General features: G+C 42.0%; 1 protein-coding gene across 1 annotated transcript in view; it reads right to left on the reverse strand.

Moving 5' to 3' along the window:
• Brinp1 (BMP/retinoic acid inducible neural specific 1) overlaps window positions 1-13,173 on the reverse strand; it is a 182,411-nt gene extending 169,238 nt beyond the window's left edge. Inside the window, exon 1 of the mRNA XM_006979572.4 lies at window positions 12,798-13,173. The gene's annotated coding sequence lies outside the window, so the exon portion shown is untranslated. The remainder of the gene's footprint in view (window positions 1-12,797) is intronic.
• Between the last annotated feature and the right edge of the window lie 331 nt (window positions 13,174-13,504).

Consider the following 13,504-nt stretch of genomic DNA (forward strand, 5'->3'; position numbering starts at 1 on the left):
ATCTTACAAATGTATAACAAAGCAAAGCAGGTAAGAGGAGCTACTTGGGTGCAGGAAGAAGGCTGAAAGCTGAGCGGTCTCAGAGGCAGCCCCAATTTATCACCTCCTCCCTGCTTCCAAAGTGACTTCAGAATGATCCTATATCACTTCAAAGGTGAGAAAATGAAAGTCAGGGGAGTGTAATTTACTCAAAATTCAAAATAAACAGAGAAAAGACCTCCTGAGTCACTCATGATTCTCAAACCATGACACACAAAGTGTCATCCATTCAAGAAATGGTTTCATTTAATATAAAGATGGCACTAATTTATTCTAAGGGGCCCAGACCCACTCTTGTTCATTAGAAATCACAAACCACTTAAACAGTCACCACTATTTTATGAATATTTTTACTCAAGCCAATGGTGAGTTAAAAAGATTAGTCATTTAATTTGGCTTAGGATGGCTTACAAATATAGGTAACTATATTCATGGACTCTCCTGTGTTTCAGTTTTTCTTCTAACGTATCATGAATTACTCAATAATCCCATTAATCCTACTAATTAAGGCACTGATTATCCAAGTAATGCACACTTATTACAGAATATAAAGAAATACAGGGAAGCATCAAAGAAGAAATGAAATTCATTCATAACACATTATCTAAAAATAGCCACTAATACATATGTACATCTTATTCAACGATCATGAATTCTGTAATATTTTGTTTTATATGCTCCTTTAATCACTCACCAAAAAGTAAGTCAATATAGAAAGATCTCCTTCCCATCAAAGGGCCTTTTCAAAAAAAGTGCTGTTTATGGACTACTTGCTATGCATAAGACATTTTGTCAAGTATTTTCTGTATGTGATATTCACTCTCACATCAAAACTTTATGGAAGGTTCTGTTGATATTTCCTATCATTCCATCTCTTGGTATAGAAAGATACCTCTCAAACAGCACAATTCGAGTCTTCAGAGTCTATTCTATATTTTGTTTTATTTCTATTTTCTTTTGTTCTCAAAGGAACGTTCTTCATAGATTCTGCACATCTAACTGACTTCTTAGAGGGAGGGTCACATTCTTAATTTAGAATAATTTATACTTCCCTTGTAAAAATTAGAATAGCTTAGGAGTGTGTCTGGATTTTGTACCTGCTCTCCTGATAATGAATCTCTCCCCTCACTTCCTGTTGCTCACTCCAGCCCAGTCATACTGGCCTCCTTACACAGGATCTCACCTCAGAAGATTCTTCAGGAGCATGCTCAAACCTCTGGTATTTTACTTTGTCATTCACTTGCAATTCTCCCTTTGTCTACTTTCAGGAGTCAAGAAGAGTCTACCTGGTTACCTCTACCTAGAATGCTACCCTCCAGGATATGTCCCTGGCTGTATTCTCAATCTCCCCCAGATCTCTTTTCAAAAGTCAGCACTTCCCTGGGCATTTCCCTTCCCTATTTACATGAATTAACATGCCCTCTCCCACCATGCCATCTGTCCCTCCCACCTTCCTTCTCTAGTCATGTTCTATTTTTTCTTCTCTATTATGCTTATCACCATCTGACACACACTATATTTTTGCTTGTTTATTTATATAACAACTTTTCCCTTAATTAGAGCATGAGTTCCAAGATGGGGTTGAGGGTCTTAGTCAGTTGTGTTCACTGCTGTTTTCACAGCACTTAGAACAGTGTCTGACATAAAGAAGTGTACAATAAGAAGTGCTCCTTGTATTATTTATTTTTTCTCTTGTGTGTACATGTATGCAATCACAAATGTGTGTGTGTGTGTGTGTGTGTGTGTGTGTGTGTGTGTGTGTGTGTGTACATGCAACACAGATTATGCTGCCAGAAATCTTCCCCAATTACCTTTTACCTTTGTCATTGAAGTAGTTCTCAACTAACTCAGACCTTGCTGACAGGGCTAGCAGAGCCCTGGGACTATAGGTATGACTATATCCATCCGGTGTTTACATGGACTCTGGGAATCTGAACTCCACTCCCACATTTGCCCAGAAAGTACATTAACCACTGACTTACCTTGCCAGATCTATTCTTTCATTTTAAAAATGAAGCAAACACAAGCCACATGTGTGCTGCATGTGCATTTCTAACTAACAGGGAATTCTGTTTTCCTGCACTGCTTGCCTGGATAGCATTTACTGTTAAAACAACTGACAACATCAACATCATCAACAATGTCAATATCAACAACAAAAATAGAAACACTTTGATAATGCTACTTGGCATCATGTTGCTTTTGTTCTTCTTTATCATTATCATCATCATCATTGTTATTATTATTATTATTTATTTTCACATAGAAAAGTAAAGCTTTCTTTTATTACATCCTGATTTCTTGCTTAATTTTATCTCATTTCTCTTGTAACATTTTTTTTTGAGATGCCCAAGCAAGCAACCAAAACAAACCAAAAATACTTCTTTTGGGTGGGGCAGATGTAATTGTGGCATTTTCATGCAAACATATCGTTCTATTTGTTCCCGCTCATCTCCTCTTCTCATTGTCTTCTATTCTACATCTTTCCTGATGGCTTCTTTCTTTCCTCTCAATTTTTTCCCACATCTGCTTATCCTTGTTTTAAATGGAAAAGGAATATTTTCTTTTTGAAAGTTCAGGTATAACCAAACATGCTCTTCATTTTAAAGTTCTACACATTTGCCTTCTAATAGCATGTGATCCTACAATTATGACTGAGCTCTTGGTCCAGTAATATGGAGAGGTAACTTTGCTTGAGCATTTTCCAATATCGCTACAGTTCTCCTTTCTACTTGTTCCCAACATGGTCAACATCAATTCTCTAGAATTCATGTATGTGCATGCATAAGTTAATAGAAAAAACATACAGAGACAGAAATATGTACAGTATCTTGCAACATCTGGCTGTTGATATTCATGCCATCTCTACCCTACAATTTCTTGAGTTCCTTTTAACAGTGACAGTGAGATCACTGCTACCAGATTTGGGCTTGGAGTTATCGCTTCCATTAAAAGGAATATCTTGGCACTTAGCTCTGGCTCAGAGTTAGAACGTAGCTTATTCTATGATGGTTGGCCCTGGTTTCAACAGCATTTGAACTCCCACAATTAGGGTGCAAATAAATAGGCTAAGCTAAGGTTTCCTGCAGAGGCATTGTGAAGTTAAATTACTATTTTAAGAGGCTATGAAATTGGCAGTGAGAACGCACTGGAAGAGTGGAAGATATTCATGATACTGACAGATAAAGAAGGGAAGGAAGTAAAATGCAGATTGTTAGTGAGGATTTAGGAAGCTCTTTCCAGCAGCCCGTTTATAACTTCTCCTGGAACAAGTATAATGGATGCCTTCCTACTTTAGACATCTGAAAGATCAGAACTGAGTCTTACAACATAATGGTTGATGATTTGCAATGACTGACCCTACTCAAGACAATAGAGACCTAGTATCAGGCATCAACCTCCACTATAAGAAGCCACCAAATTGCATGTGGGGGCACTAGCTGGACAATGCCTTAGGCTAATGCAAGGAGGGAGGGCAATTTAGGCAAAAGACATCACATTTAATGTGCCACGATAGACAAGTGCTTGAGGTCTGATATTGTCACTTATTACATACCTTCAGTGAATTCCCTACTTTTGAGACAGAATGTCCTTGTTGGGAAACTGGAGAGAATAATTTTAATTTTGGAGAACCACAATAAAGGATAAATGGAATTTTAAAAAACATTTCAAGGTATTCAGGAATTTGATAAAATAAATGGCATTAATGGTGTGAAAGGGAATCATGAAGACAAAGATAAACAGAGGATCCAGCTGCTGTCCATCACCAATGCTTTCAGGTAAATCTGATGGACACACTGGCCTTACATACTGGAAAATGAAGTAGACAGGTGAAGGGTGAGAGGTTGCAGGGAGTCAGGATGCCACAGGTTCTGTATTATCTTAAAGAGAATGATTCTATATATGAAATAAGACCAAAGAAAAAGGAGAGAAAATTAAATATATGGATGATGACTTTCAGCTCTCCTGGTCAATGTCCTGTCTTCATCTTCTTTCATAGAAACCCAGAGAAGTAAAAATTCTGCTTTAGCAATTCTGCATACTATGATGCCCTTTTCCTACTTTTTCAGTCTTTCTTCTAACCATTGCTGTCATACTTCTACACTGTGGGGTGCAGCGAGGGAGCTGGTGTGTAAAAGTGATCCTTGGAGTTCCTTTGCAAGGTCATGTCTCAAACCTAAAAGTAATCTCTTTTGTGTATGATTTTTCCAGTTAGAAAATAAGCCCATGAATTCAGATAATGCTCAATCTGATTCATCAGGGCATAGCAGTAAAAAGAGCAAAAAATGGTTAATGCTATGTGGTTGTGACAATCTGCTAGGTACAGTTTGAAACACTTACACAATCACTCGTTAAATTCTCATTTCACTTGCATACAGAGTTGTTATTGTTCTCTCCATTTTACAGATGGGGAAACTGACGTGGGAACATTAGGTAACCCAGCTAACATCAGAGAGCTAGTAGTGGTAGCACAGGTATTCAGACTCCAGCCCTCAAGCTTTCAATCACTGTTTTCAAGTCAGATAGAAATGGATTCAAATCACCCATACCCCATCATCCGCTTAATATTTGGTCTTCCAAGAGCAACATTGTTGTTACATACCTCAGCTTTTACATCTCCAAAATGGGAGAGCGTTCTACCTACTATGTGCTTAAAGACAGCATACAACAAAGAATAGACTATGTACCTATCATAGTACAAACAAACAAGCTCGACACATACCGCACCAGTCCAGGCAGTCCAGGAGCGGTTCTATAATAGTGACACTTCAGCCACTCCTGAATACTGTGGGTGAAGACCCTGAACTCTGAACAAATGTATTCTTCCCCATTCAAAAAAGAGAGGAGACAAAATGGAGAAAAATGTGACTGGCTTGCTAATATTTTCAGAAATCATTTGTAAGGCTTCACTGGACTTTGAATGATACTGTCCTGTTGATATGCACTCAGAATAAAATTATAACTCTCTCAACCCTTCCCAGCCTTAGCCATCTGTGGAAATGGCACTTGATGATGACCACTTCCTCTAAAACAGTCATGTCTCCAAAATGTGTCCCAGCAGCAGAATGACATTACCCGCCCTTGCCAGGTAATCTATTTTTCAATCTTTTCCCTACACGCCTACACATATCAAAATGCTGATTTCCTCTTTTTAAATGGCTGCTCTGCTTGTGCAGATGTTTTTATAGTACTACCCAGGCTCCTTGTAGGTGCTCCCCCTACAATATGCCTATAAACTCAGAACTCATCAAATTCTATGAGAAATTTAGCTTACCCAGTACCATGTCAACAACATCATATTTGCTCAAAGCTATGGTCTCTGTCACATTCTGAAAATGCTCTTCCAGATTTATTATGGGGCTTCTGGATACTCCAGGAATTCCCACAGGCATCAAGCATTTCATTTATTTTTACAGATGGCTAATTCTTAGAATAGGAACTTAAGAACTTTTCTTTTAATAGGGCGGGTCTTCTAAAATGCAGTCAACCCCAGGATATGTATGGAACCTTCTTCCATTCAGATCAACTTGTAATCTGTAAACTGGCTATTCCACAGTAACCGCAGGATCTGTTCTTCCCTACTGGCTCATTTTCTGGGCCTCTGAAATGCTAGATAAGTTATATCTCAGAAAGCCTTTGGGGCCTGTATTGGGTTAACCCTTACAAAGAGTTCTAGCTGTTCAGATGGGCCATTTACTTGGAGCCCTGCTGTTCCAGCCTTTACAGTTTACACAAAAACGATTGCATCTTACTTTTGTTAATTGCCTTATGGATCTACCTCCCACCCTTGGGGGAATACAGTTATTTAGCAATTCCCAAGAGGATGCCAACATGCCTCTATACAGTTCTGCACCATGTGAGTACAGAATTTGTTAAGAATGATAGATTGTGTGCCTTCATAGGGCTTCCTCATCCTGTGTGGCAGTAGCAGGCAACAGTGGTAATTGACCACTGTTCACTTTCTCACACCTAGTCTTATTCAGGCTAGTCTCCTGAAGGCCACTTGCAGTCTCTAAAAGAGGGTTCCCCTGGGAGAAAAAAACCTCCTTCACTGTCATATGGAAAAAAATTAATTTCACATTTCCTTGGCCTCATTATTTTCTTAATTGTCTTTTTTGCCCCCTCAGTTGCAAGGACTGTCTACGGATTTGTAGAAAACCTTTTTGGGCTGCTGTGTGGGCTGCTGTGTTCCAGGAGAATAGTGGATTTAATGTTAACGCTTAATCACTTTGATATTAAGAGTTGCACCAGTGGCAACAGGCTCAGCATCTATCCCACTCAGCCAGCCTGTCTTGAATCACAATCAGTGCCATGAGATATGACGTTCTTTAGGTTTGCTCATCTCTGAGAGGCCATCTAACTCTCATGATGAAGCATAGCCACCATGCATGTGTCTCTCTCTGCTTTTACAAGAACTTTGTCATGCTGCATTTCCATACAACCCAGCAATATCTCTTCAACAAGCCAAGCAACAGTACGGTCCCTCTAAATTTATAAAAGGCATACCCAGAGAAAGATAGGCTCTTAAGGAGTCTATATTGACACTGAGAGGAGTCAGGATTAGAATTAAGAACTTATGTCTCTGTACTTGTATCCTATGAGATTTTGAAGTGAAGGAGATATAAAATAAAAAGATACAATCCCTGATCTTGAAGATCTTATAATTACTGTTCATCCTCATCACTGTCTTTTCTGAAGTGTCCTCTTTTAGCCTTTCCCTTTCCCTAAACTCTATGAGATTCTGAAATGGCAATTACCATCCCATTATGAATAGTTGGGAATTTGCATATCTCTTCAGTTAGAAGGCCTGTATTTATCATCGTTCACTAGCATATCTGCTTAACCATTTTGTCCAAATCCTTTTGCACATCATATTTGATAAATCTTTGCAGTTGAAACTGCAGCCAGAGTCTACTCTTTTCCTCAGGTTTCCATTATCTGCTACCCACATGTTCAGTCTCTTTCCCCCTTTCTATTCATTTGCTTTTAACTTTTAAGCCCAGGATTTCTAGAATGTGGAACTCTTAAATAGGACTGGAAGTTAAGATGAGCAAAAAACATTGAAATGACTGATTAAAAATGGGCATGATGAAAACATACCAGAGTCCCTAATAATGGCCTCCTGTCAACTTCCAGACAGCCTTTCTTCTCAGACTTCAATCTTCCCAACTAAAGATGTGTCAAAAGAAAGACGTCAAAACCTCTCACTCCCTTGTACAAGACCTTTCTGATGTGGGCTCTGTATGTCTCTCCTGTTTCATTTCATGTCGTACTCTGCCTCACTTAAAGCTTCATCCACACTGGGAATCTGTACATCCTTAGCCTTCTTAACCATCTCCCTGAATAATGACTCTATTTTTCCTTTTTATTTAAATCTGAACATCAGTATATTACTAAGAAATGGCTTTTTATGACTAACTCATTTAAAGTTATATCTCCCACCTTCCTTCCTAGCACAGGGTCTGTAATTACCTGTATGACATTTAATATTAGATTTAATTACTGTGATTTTCTATTTGCTTACTCACTATTAGCCATCTCTTCCCCTTTGTGTGAGCTCCAATGAAAGCAGGATTGTGTTCATACAACATTCCTGATGTGTAAATCTGAACTGTCTGTTTCGATGGCCATCAGACACATAGAGTTGCATAAATAAAAATGAAAAAGAAATAAATGCTAAACAAAATCAAAGCTCACTTCACCAGTATCCCTCAAGTATATTTAAGAGTGCAGTGTCTACCATATTGGCTAGCACTGAGAACATGTTTTTTATTCCCCAAAGTTCTATTCGACAGTACTATTCTAATGCAATATCTGACAAGCAGAGGACACTCTATTAACACCTACTGTTACTGAAAATAAATAAATACTTTTTTTAAACCTAACCCAATACACATCCTCCTCACAACTTTGTGTCAAAGCCCTAAAAGTGAGATAATCTAGAGAATAATCATAAAATATTGTGCAGTATCAGACAGGCTTTTCAAGTGAATATCATGGGATTCTGGGCTCTTCTACTCAAAAGAGAATGTTTTCAATTATATGATTATATTTACTTGTTTATATGATTATAGCATGTAAGGACCTGATGAGTAAAAAAAAAAAAAATGTATTTGGTCAATTGCGGAGATTTATAGATGATGGGAAGATTTACACTCAAAACAAGAAAACATCTCACAAATCTCTCCAGATTTAGCACTAGCTCCTTTGTGTGGTAATGAACTCACTGTTAGTATTAAAACTGAGACTTGGAAGACACATGTTGCTTACATTACCAAAACAGTTTTGATTCCAGACTATGGAGAAAGGTTTGATTATTGAAAAACTTTCAGAGGTTTCTTCGGGGAACTTCCTCAAAGAAAACACTATTTTTATTATAAATCCAGGGATTCTACAATAGTTTTATAGCATCAGCTCCAAAGAGCCAACAGTGTGCTCCAGCTGTTTCTAGCATCCATTGAACAAGCAATCTCATTGGTGACCAGTGATGCTGATCGTGTAGTAGAAGAATGGAGATGCTCAAGTAATGTTCAAATCCTTGCCCCACTGCTTAAAAGGAAGCTGGCCAACATGAACTTCACCTTCCTCTGCATAGGAGGTGCATCTGCCTCACTGGAGGGGAAGGAAGATTAGATAAGAGAATAAATCTAAGGATCTTGGGACACAGCAAGGAATATTGTCAAGTTAGATATAATTACCTGTCCACACCATCACCAGTACCCCTGAGTTGTTGGGATAAGTAGTGTAATTTTGAAGCTACATGACTTTGCTTTGAAATTGTGTGTGTGTGTGTGTGTGTGTGTGTGTGTGTGTGTGTGTGTGTGAGAGAGAGAGAGAGAGAGAGAGAGAGAGAGAGAGAGAGAGAGAGAGAGAGAGAGAGACTGACATACTATTGACAGTGGATATGACATGCAAAAGCAAACACTGATAGAACAATTGCTGTGTGCCAGTACCTAGGCATTATAAGAGAAATGTTCCTAATAAGAACACATGTTGATGTGATCAAGAGAGATCTGTCTCCGTGTGGTTGACAAACAGAGCAAACAGAGACAAAAACTAAATAAATAGCATTTCTAATTATATAAAAATCCAGACAAAAGAGTGGTTCTGAAACATGGTCTTTGAAAGACTTTGAAGGATTATCTGAGCCAGATACTATAGGGCTATTAGAATGCAGGAAGGCATGATATATTCATTATCTTACATATGAAATATTATAATGAAAAACAACGGGGAGGAGTTGTTTAAAAAATTGTATTTGATAACTTCCTCTTCCTATGCTTTTGTTCAGAGGGTTTACCAGGAGTTCACTAACTTATTTGTTAAACTTTGGATTTCAGGTCAGAGGACATAGGGAAAGAAGGAGGTTATGACTAATTGTAAGAGTCTGTTTTCATGATACGTTCTAATGACTTCCTCTAAGGATTTGGGATGAGAAAGCACATGCAAATCAGAAAATATTTCCTTACACACTGCAGGGCCTTTGAGGGCAATGACACTTTCAGAGAAACTGGATGTTTTGATCAATAGGATACACTCTCTTGAGACCACTAAGAGATGTCCTGCTTGAACTGAACAAGAGAGAAATTTTTTTACAGACCCCACCTATGCTGCTACAGATACATTCCCTGCAGCCTGAGCTGGGCCTTCTCAACTCAGCAGGGGGGCCCCAGCGCTGATTTGGAATAGCTAAGCTGTTTCTCCTCGGCTGAAATGGAGTCACAGCTCCCCCTTCTGGGAGCTAAAGTGCCATCTAGCTCCAGAAAAGACGAGGGTTGTGAGGTTGTTAATGGCTTTATTGCAGATGGGCCTAAAATCCCCATGTTTCTCAGTACTTGCCTGCACCCCAAAGAGAGCATCTAAAAGACTGGCAACACACTTATTTAATGAATCTGATTCAACTCCTGAAGGACCTGTGACTCAAAAAACTTTATATTTTCCTTACCCTGAGGTTGTGAGTCCCCGTACACGCATTTACACAGAATAGCTCAATTTCCTACGAAGGTTAAGTGTTTCATCGGAGGGAATATAGGAGGAAGGGAGGGTTTCTAGCCTTGTGTACACACCTGTATATGAATGCCTGCATATTCTTGCAGGTGCTCCTATGCCTATGCCATGAATGCGAGATTTTAATTAATTTAAATAAATTTGTTTTCCTGGAGTATTTTCATGGACAGCTAAATATATAATGTTCTCAAGAAAGCTTTCCTCATCAAAGGCTCAAGTATAGTCAAATGCTCTACTGGGTTCTGTGTATCAGTCACATCATCTTGAGTGCCCACGTGCATGTAATTATCTGATGACATTGAAAAGAGAATCTATCCTTTCTATCTCCCTCCCCACCCCCTTGTGTATACATGTGTGCATATGTGTTTAATGCTTTTGTGAAGGAAGGAGAATGACTGAGCACTAGGCTCTCCCTCTCCTGGGTCATGATTCCACACGAAGAAGGGGCAGAAATGCATCTCTGAAACAAGTTCCAGAAGGGAAAACAGGCAGTTATCATGGGTGGGAGTGTGGTGGGCAGGTAGAATTAGGAAATGTTGTGACTCCTTGGAGTGAAAAAGACAAAGATCTGGCTGAAAAACAACCTGAGTTCTAGTCCTGGGCATGGCACCAAATTGCTAGTGAATATTGGGGAACTGTTATCCTCTCTCTGAGCCAGAGTCCTGCCTGTTTGCTCTTTAATATGCTTTCCAGTTCTGATCCATTCTCCACTGGAAAGAGATAATGAGAGCCTTTATCAACATGAGGGCTCTTCGTCTGTCCATGCTCCCTCCACAACTGCACTAGGTGGCTGTGCTCTGACCTGAGTTTTGTAAAGTCTATGCTATGGCCATGGCCTCCTGAAGACTTCAGCCTGAAAGATCAGCCCATAGGCAGAGAATGGTATGTGAGCAAGTGCTTGCAGGTAGAACAGTCACCCACCAGCTGGGGCAGGTTCCTACAAACACACACGTCTGCTTTTATCTCTCCTCAGAAGATATGGATGCACATACATAAATATTTGTAAAAGCGGGTATATTTCTATCTTCTTTCCCTCCCAAGAGGCCTTTCAGGGAGCCTTTAGAGGCACTGCATCCCACCACCTCAGCCTCGTCTTCCAGCTTCTCTGCTTTCAAGCAGAATGGCTGCCATTTACCTTGAGAAAGTAACAGCTGCCTAGTCTGGAAGCCATGCTAACAGCAGTAAAACTCAGCATTTTTGCTGAGTAGGGCAAGCCTTTAAGAGGCAGCCGGGAATCAAATCAATGGCTGGCTCCAGAACCACGGCCCAACTGTACCTGGGCAGGGTGGCCAAAGTATTTACCTACACAAGCTCCTAAAAGGTGGAGGAAATAGGAAGGAGACCTTAAACTCAAATGGTCTTCCTGAGAGCCTTCTCAGGGACCCCTGCCCTTGGCAGTATTTTAGAGCCAAGCATGAACTGTGAGGTGCAAGTCAACTACTATAACATTCTATCATGGATTCCCCACCCACATCCCTCACAAACTGTATGTCTCCCTTGGTCCTTACACAGGTACAGACCACCACCACCCCACACATATCAATATCTCTCCTTTCTCACAGCATCTTCCTAACTTCCTGGAGCCATGGAAAAGAACGGCTTTTAGAAGAGATTCTGGGGCTTCCAGAGCTTGCCTGAGATGGAGAAGGCAAAACGAATGCGTCCTAGGAAAGTGCCCTATCAGTCTCCTGGCAAAGCACCCAGAGCTGCCCCAAATTATATTTTCTCTAGGACCCTGTGCGACTATGATGGAGAAGCACATCCCCAGAGGACGTTTACTCTTTTCCCCTGAAGAAATTCAGGCAAACTTGCCCAGACCACCCCCTTAAAGGGGGGGTGGGTGGGTTGTGATTTCAACAGGGAGACAGGGCGATCTCTCTACCCTACTCTTGGTGTGCACTAGATAAGGAGATCCCTGACTTTCTCCTTTCCTTTGCACTCAGTATCTAGCATCTCCAAATTCCCATCAGAATCTTGGAGTCTACCCAGTGTGGAATTTAAAGGGACAGCATCTCCTTTGCCTCAGGTTTTGGACATGTCTTCTTCATTTTAAACAGTGAGTCCAAGTCTGCACCACTACCCCATGGTTTAGAGGAAATTTTCCTTCAATGGTACATACACTGGGTTAAATAAGGCACCGTCTACATCCCCACCATCTCCCCCAAACAAGCCCAGAGCCCTAAGAGGAAGTCCACAGCGGGCTTCCCGGTAGCTACGTGATCCTGTAGTAAGAACCCCATTCCATCTCCTGTTAGCTGAAGATACCTAATTAAAAATACACAGACGCGCACACAGGCAAACACATACATACAAACACACACACACACACACACACACACACACACACACATCGCGCTGAAAGTAGGTTATAGGGTCTACACACACACACACACACACACACACACACACACACACACACACACACACACACACACACACCACGCCACACGCATCAAACGCGAACGACGCCGCACAGTCAAACGCACACTAGCACATCAAGTTCCCACCATGGTACACACGTCGGGAGCGCGCGGGGACACACGCCACTTACTAAAACCGGCATTTAACCCTTGGTGTCCAAGCTACAGGGACCCCAGTCTCCGGAACAGGAGGGGACTTGGCGGCTAGGGAAGCCGGACGAGGGTGCTGGGAGGGGGAGGGGAGGCGCGGGCAGGGGCGCCCCGACTGCGGTCCGGGGCGGGTTTCATGGGCAGAGGGGCTATGGGAAGCTGAGCCCGGGGTCGCCTTACCTGGAGTCAATGTCCGTCTTTGGCGGAGAGCAGCGGGAGGACGCTTTTTATTCGGCTCGGTGGGAACTTGGAAGAGCCCTGCGTCCTGCTCGCATACCGGGAACGGCGAGGGGACTGCAGGCGTGGGGGTACCTGGCTTCTAGCAGCCTGGCTCATACTCAGCCGTAAAGTCCCCTTGGCTGGTCCCGAGGACAGGCATGAATCCCGGCTCCGGAAGGCGGCCACTACTCCCTCTGCCTCCGGCTCTCTGGCTCTCTCGCCCTTTCCTTCGCCTGCGCTCTTCTCCTCCTCCTGCCCCCCCGCGCCAGATCAGTTCGCAGCCGTGGGGACCCGGAGAGAGGCGGCTGGCGAATGGAGAGGGAAGTCCAAGTACGCCGCGGTCTCCGGGCGGGGAGCAGCGGAGGCCGGGCTAGGCAGGGGGAGGGACTTCGCCAGCGACGGAGGAAAATGAATGGGGGAGCGGCTGCCTGGGGGCGGGGGGGGGGAGGAGCCTAGCGGCCGGGAGGATTCCTAGGAGTGTTTTGTACGTCTTTAGGTGGAGGAGAAAGAGCCCGGAGAGGAGAAGTGGGGCCTCCTGGAGGGAGGGGCGGCCTGGGTGGGCCTAGAATTAGCCACTGAGCAAGTCGCATGGGTCTGGGGACAACGCGGCAAGTCGTTGTATAGGAGCACCCAAAGGGACCTTGTGTGCGCAAATCCCGAATCCTGAT

Source organism: Peromyscus maniculatus, chromosome 2 (assembly GCF_049852395.1).
Source record: "Peromyscus maniculatus bairdii isolate BWxNUB_F1_BW_parent chromosome 2, HU_Pman_BW_mat_3.1, whole genome shotgun sequence".
Taxonomy (NCBI): domain Eukaryota; kingdom Metazoa; phylum Chordata; class Mammalia; order Rodentia; family Cricetidae; genus Peromyscus; species Peromyscus maniculatus.